The sequence below is a fragment of the Ambystoma mexicanum genome, chromosome 2p (assembly GCF_040938575.1).
Source record: "Ambystoma mexicanum isolate Mex_15411 chromosome 2p, UKY_AmexF1_1, whole genome shotgun sequence".
Taxonomy (NCBI): domain Eukaryota; kingdom Metazoa; phylum Chordata; class Amphibia; order Caudata; family Ambystomatidae; genus Ambystoma; species Ambystoma mexicanum.
The window spans coordinates 836,134,340-836,141,963 of record NC_090923.1 but is presented as its reverse complement, the minus strand read 5'-3'; positions in this window follow the sequence as shown (position 1 = coordinate 836,141,963).

Below are 7,624 nucleotides of genomic sequence, written 5' to 3'. Positions count from 1 at the left end.
ATAAATTATTTTGGTTAGTTTTTTTGCCTACATCATGTAGTTACATTTTTATTTTAATTTGAAGGTGTCAATGCTAAATGAGCCAAAACTTTTTTTATTCTTATTGGTAATAATAGATAATTCTGATGGATAAACTTGCCCTCATGTAGTTTCCTAATCAAAAAAGCTGAAAGCAGGATTTAAATGCTTTTTACAAGCAAATTAAACTTGAACTTCATCTATTTTTTAGAGTTACATTTTGAACATCCTAAGTTTAAACTTATAAAAGTCATTGGTTACCTGTCAACCAAAGAAGGATAAATAAAGAGGGAACAGAAAAGAAAGTAATCTACTTTTTCATATATAAACAAAGAAACAGACAATTATAGCCAAATATACATTTCCGTATCACAATTTAGACCGGTAACACATGTGTCCATGATACAAATCCATTTACATTCATTTTTGCATAGCAGTTCCTCCTTGTTGCCTCGAGGGGGTAGAGCCACTTTCTCCAAGCCAAATACTTTTAGGTTAGAGATGTCAAAGACTGGATGGTCTGTGATCATATGAACCGAGATGGAGGATCTTAAGTCTTTGTTACATATGGCCCTTATATGTTCTAGTATTCTCACCTTTAGTTTTCTTATGGTGCTCCCAATATATAGTTTTCCACAAATACATTCAATCCCATAAATCACATAGGTTGAATAGCAATTGATCATCTGATTGATATGTTTCGTTTTTTCCATTTGGGAGGATGATGTCCTTTTTGCCTTTTTGCATGAATGGACATTTTTTACAGTGTCCGCATTTGTAAATTCCTTTATTTGCAGTTAGAAAAAATATTTTTCTTTCGTTTGGTATTGGGCTGAGATAACTTGGACTTATCAGGTTTTAAATAGTTGGTGCTCTTCGAAAACAGGTTCTTGGATGATTGTCCAGATGTTTTTGTAAACCTGACTCTGTTAGGAGAATATTCCAATGTTAATATTTGTTTGATTTTTCTGGCTTCCGTGCTATATGTGGTGATGAATGAAGTTTTTGGATTCATTTTCTCAGTTTTAGGTGTGTCTTTCAATAGAGAGTCCCTTGATACCAGTTCTACCTTTTTTATTGCATTTGTGATGATCTTTGATCCATAACCTCGCTGTTTAAATTTCTGGTAAGTTTGTTGAAGATTATCTTGCAAGGTGAGAGAAGTACTACAGTTCCTTTTGATTCTGAGGATCTCCCCATATGGATAGCTGTGAACAGTGTGTTTGGGGTGATGAGATGTAGCAGAAAGGAGACTATTTCCAGCTGTAAGTTTTGTCATTTTCTCATCCTACAGAGCACTCGCTTAGGTCTTTCCTCAACCTTTTGAGCAAGCCATCCCTGGGCTCTGGCCTTCCTGATCATCTTTCATCCCTGCACCCACCTCAGTCCTCTCTGATGGAACCCAGTCTGGGCTCTGCTTCAAATATGTCATTCAACTTCATCCTCAACTCTCTTGTCAGGCTATATGACAACATTAACAATGAGCTGAAGTCACAGCAATACACCTTTAATTCAGTGAACTCTACACTTTTCTTCATTGAGAGATTGATCCTAAAGGACTCCAATAATCACAAGGAGGTCATAAAATAAGCCACAAAACACTTCTGTGATGAGCCTTCTATTAGTGAGGTGGCCAATGATGCTTTGGGTGTAAAAAGGCACGAAAACCTGGGGCCGCACAGATTCATGTGCCTTATTTACACACCTAAGCCAATAGAAATCTATGGCGAAGACCACAGACATGTAGGTGTTAGCAGCCACAGTTTTCTCTGTGTAATCTGCATCTTTAAAATGGGAGAGAGAGTTATAATGGGTGGTCGTTAAGTCTGTTTGGGTGCATCTGTGTGTGTGTGTGTGGGGTGGAACTCTGGGGTGCATGCTTGTGCTTTTGAGAAAACAGGGTGCTTATTGGCACCATTAATGTGTTCTGCATTCTTTTACCCCAGTCGTCGGTGCTGTCATTCGCCATCCTTGCACTTAAGACTGGCAAATATCTGGGAACAGGAAGCATGGAAAATGTTCTGTAGGGCAACAAAGTAATATATAATAGAAACAAGCCCTATGAGCCTGTGTATTAAAGTGGCAGCGCTGGCATATATTGTGGTCACTATTATGAGACTTTTGGCACAATACGTGGGCACAGACTGCATGAAAATGTTTTTACAGGTCCATGCTGGCACATATTTTAGACCGACACATATTCCTGGCATCCCGAGAGTTTTTACATTTCAAAACCCCGTCCCGGGATTTGAGGGACGGGTGGCTTTCGTTCCATTTTTTACCGGGAACCGATAAATCCCAAAATCGGGCCGCTCTGTTCTCTTACTCGCTTTTACAGCCCCATTTCCTCCCTGCCCTCTTTCTTCCAATGAGAATGCTGTGCCTGCAACACACCCCGTACATTGCATCAGAATAGACTACCAACATACAGTTTTATCAGAGTCCTATTTGTGTTTTAGTCCATCTTTTGTGTTTATGTCTGCTAAGACTGTAGACCTACTTCTATGTCTATTGCCCGTCCCAGGTTTTTGATTTTGGAATTCTGGTCACCCTACCGACGCATCATAAACATTGGCAGCACGTGCACATGTTGTGGGCACAGGCATCATGAAAATGCTGCTGGTATCAATCTATTGGATTTTTGTATCCACTTGTACTGTCATTTCTTTCCCTCTTGCACTGTCATACCTTCCTCCCTTGCACTGTCATTATGTCCCATTTGCACTGTCCTTCCTTTCCCCTCATGCTGTCATTTCTGTCCTCCCTCCACCCTCATTGCTCTGTCATTTCATCCCGTCTTGGGCTGTCATATGTTCCCCTTTTGCTATTATGAATTCACCCTTTACGCTGTTAATTATTCCTCCCTTGTGCTGTCACTCCTTCCCTGATAAAGCAGCCATTCACTCCTTCAAATGTTGTACAATGCTCCTGGGTATGCTTGCTAACTCGGCAGCCATCTATTAGGTTTTTTAAATCTCCCCACATGCTGCCAATTCCTTACTCCCACACTCCCACCAGTGATGTTGTTCCTTCCCCCACCCCGTTGCTGTCATTGGTTCCTTCCAACCCAACGCCAAATGTAAAACACAGCTACAATCACCAAAACTATTGGCTTTGCCAATGCATATTTTTGATTGTGATTAAGAAAAAGGCAACAATACCTAATCCCCCACACTAGCGTGAGATGGGGGTATTATGCATTACAATCTTTACTGAGATCCACAGCAGCAAAGAATAAAACTTTGTAAAACGAAATTTTTTTCCCAAGAAACATAAAGTTATAACAATGTAATGGGAACATCCCAGTTCAACATGGTGGGCAGGTCATGCCCTGGAAGTAGCCAATAGGGAGCGAGCCAATCCCATATAGGTCCATTCCTTTAACAACTCCCCCTCTTTCTGAAGCTGATCCTTTTCACACGACCACCGAACAACTTCTCTCCACGTACAACGAAGACCAAACTCCCATGGAGACGCCGGAGCTGAAACCTTCAGCAACTTGGAGCGGAAACTCTTGCCTCTTCCTGCGTCGAAGCCATCAACCGAAAGCTGAAACAACAATCAACACCAGTAAGGGTGGGTGGGTGGGATAATACTCGCCTCCTTGTCTTTTATAGAATCTAAACCCCCATCTCACGCTAGTGTGGGGGATTAGGTATTCTATGGCAAGACAGGAGGCTCATATTATGCAAGTTCAAAGCCCTTGCATTACATTCACCGCCACATGAGCAATACGTTTATGGTAAAATGTCTTAAAAGTTGACTCCTCTGACCAGTCAGCTGCTTTTAGAATCTGTTCCAAACTACCCCCCAGAAAGGCTGCTTTGGAGGCCATAGCGCCACGGACTGAGTGGGGACCAAAGGAGGAAGTGTCAACCCCCGCCTCTCGCATAACCCATTTGATCCATCTGGCCAAAGTAGAAGGGGAGACCGGCTTATGGGGTTTTCGGAAGGAAATCAGCAGCTGAGAGGTATTGGGAGGTCTAAAACGTTCAGTTTTGAGCTCAAAACATTTCAGACAATTAACCATACATAATTTACAATCTTCAGGAAAAGCTGGATAGGATATCGAGGAAGTCATGCATTTAGTCCTTCGTGAGATAAAGAAAGTAACCCCCTGAGGGGTGCACATCTTATTATCCACATCCAAAGCTCTGATATCAGAGACCCTTTTAATAGACACTAGACATAGTAACATAGCAAGTTTGGCAAATAACTGCTGCAGGGACAGTTCTTCATTAAGAGGCCAGGACCTGAAGAGCTGCAGAACCATATTAACATCCCAAAGAACCGAATACTTTGGTTGTGGTGGAACTTTAATACGGATAGATTTGAGGGCCCTTTGCACCAAAAAATGCCTACCCACCGGTTCCCCTTTAACCAAATGGTGACCTGCTGAAATAGCTGAACGGGAGGAAAGCGTCGGTGGCCAGAGCTAACGGATCTGGTCTCCAACTGTAAAACCTGGGAACTTGACAATTCAGTCTCGAGGCAAACAAGTCTATGGTCAGGGGACCCCAGAGGGATGCTAAGCGGGCGAAAAGAGATCTGTTCAACATCCAATCGCTCCTGTCTTGCAGGTGCCTGGAGTTCCAATCTACCACTTCGTTGCTGACTCCCGGGAGGTATTCCGCTTTCAATATAATATCCCTGTCGAGGCAAAAATGCCAGAACTCTCTTGCCAAATCCGCCAAGACTTTGGACCTGGTACCCCCAGACGATTGATGTATCTCACCGCAGAGATGTTGTCCATGCGGAGGAGAACACAACAATTCCCCTGATCCTTGAGGAGACTCCGAACCGCAAAGGACCCCACTAACAACTCTAGGCAATTGATATGTAGTTGTTTCTCTGACTCTGACCATTTCCCACCTGTGGAAACCTGACCTAATCTGGCTCCCCAACCCGATCTGCTCGCATCTGACTCCAGTACGACATCCGGAGATGGGCCAAATATTGCCTTGCCATTCCATGCCTCCATGTGCCTGAGCCACCACAGGAGTTCCAACCTGGCTTCTGGCGGCAATACCACCATTTGGGAGTAAGAGAAACAATTGCTCAAATGCTTGGCTTTTAAGCGTTGTAGAGCTCTGTAATGTAGGGGAGCAGGGAAGATAGCCTGAATGGATGCTGACAGCATTCCCACAACTCTGGCCAACTGCCTGAGGGTGATCCTCCCTCTTTTGAGGAGCAGACGAATTTCCTTCTTTATCTTGGAGAGTCTGTTGTCTGGGAGAAGAAGGATGCAAAGCTTTGAATCTATATTGAAGCCCAGAAATTGCATACATTGCGTAGGCTTCAATATGGATTTTTTTACATTTATCACAAAACCTAGATCCTGTAAGAGGGTCACAGTGAATTTCAGATGAGAACACAGAGTTTGATAATTCTGGGCTAGGAGCAACATGTCGTCCAAATAAATTATGATCCGAATCCCCCAGGATCTGAGAAGAGCCATCACAGGCCTCATGAGCTTGGTGAAACACCATGGGGCCGAGGACAGGCCAAACGGAAGGGATGCAAACTGCCACACCCGCCCCCCCTATTGAAATTGAAGAAACTCCTGATGCGGGGGAAAGACGGGAACAACTAGGTAAGCGTCTTTGAGGTCCAATTTGACCATCCAATCTGCAGGGAGAAGGGTGTCTCTGAGTAAATGAATTCCCTCCATTTTGAAGTGGTGATACACCACAAAAGAGTTGAGGGCTTTCAGGTTGATTACTGGGCGAAACCCGTGGTCTGGTTTCGGGACTAGAAAAATGGAACTCAGAAACTGAGAGGCCTTGTAAGAGGCCGGGACTACCGCCCCCTTGGAGATGAGATCCCTTACCTCCACATCTATGAGGGATTGTTTGACTTCGTCGAACACCAAAGGAAGGGGAAAGGACAACTGACAAGGTGGGGCTTAGAATTCTATTTGCTAACCCTGAACCATTTGTAACACCCAAGGATCCGAAGTGAGGGCCTCCCACTGTGGAAGAAACTTGGCTAGTCTGCCACCTAGACTTTTGAGGGAAAAAACTTTTAGCACCTGAGAAACTACCTGATTGCCCTCTTGATCTTCCGGCTCCTCTGCCGGCACGTCCTCTCCCATTCGAGTTTTGTTGTGGGTAGAACTGGTTATGTGCTCCCCGAGCAGAGGAGGTATGGTATGCGCCACGGGGCGCAAACTGGCGGGGACGGGAGGAGCCCTGGGAAACGCGGCTGGAGGAGCGGGCCCTACCTCGTCCAGCCTTGTTAAAAACCTTTGGGGCAAAGACCTTTTTTATATTAACCTGAGCCTTATCCAGCGCTGTAAAGGTGTGAACATAAGCCGACAAGTCTTTCAGGAAAGAATCCTCAAATAAATTACCCTGAGCTGAAGGGCCACCTTCCCTTTCAGCCATGTCTGCCAACTTGGAATCCAACCTCATTAATAATGATTTTCTCCTCTCCCTACATATGGAGGCATTAGCGTTGCCGAGCAGGCATACCCTACGTTGGATCCAACCCCTTAATGCGTCAACATCAACCGGGGTATTAGAGGCCGTCGCCTCTTCTGCCATTTCAAAAATCTGCGTGACTGGACCCAGGATGTCCAACAGTCTGTCTTGGCAACTACGCCACGCTTTATCGACCCCCTTCTTGGGGTCCTTCCCTTTTTGGGATAGAAAAGCCGCCATAGACTGGTCTATTTCTGGCGCTAAAGCCACCTTGTCTGCATACACAGGTCTGGGACACTCCGACCGCATCTTATTACGATCCTCTTTGGGCATAGGGCGCCTTATCCAGAACTTGAGGAAAGAGGAAACTTCCTCAGAGGGCTGCCACTCGGCTGACCTGGGGTGCTGTATCAGGGCAGGGTCAAAGAAAGGTACTCCGCTACCATCAAGCAGGGGCGCTTCCTGAGGGCCCACTGATGTTACTTTCTTTTTCCGCCTCTTAGGGGGCGAATCAGAATCAACAGAACTTTCTGAGGATGACACCGCAATAGGGGACTCCGCCGGCGCGAAACACACGTGCGCAGGCCAGGGTGTGGAAGTGAAAGGTTGATGAGACTCTTCCCACCCTCTCTTTAAAGTTCTTTTAGGGGAAGTTATGGGTGAAATGGCCAAGGGGGGACTGAATTGTCCCTGGGTATGTTTAGTTTTGGCCATACACTTTTTAGGGGCCTGGGTTGCAACAGATGGGGCAGCATCTTGGGAGGGGTGGAAATCCGCAATGCGGGATATTAATCTGTCAAAGGCAGACGCCAAGGTGTTATTTAAACCAGTAAAAAGCTGTGTCCAAAGAGGACTGAATAGCTTGAGCCACTGAAGGTTGGGCATGACAGGATTGATCCCCCACATTGTCTCCAGACCTGTCGCTTTTCTTGGCAGTACGTACTTGAGTGCTGGCATCAGCAGAGGAGGGGAGCACCCCCTTATCCATGACAGCACTTGGCAGTATTCCAATCGGAACAAATATATAAATATATATTATGTCAACAAACAGCCGGGCTAGCTGTTGAACTATGCAAGCCTAGCAGGCTGAACCCACAATTTCACAGGGAGTAATATCAGGGGAAGGGCCACCTAGGCCTCACACAGGCAGAGCCTGCTGACTAGCAGCCAAAAGCACGCGAGCA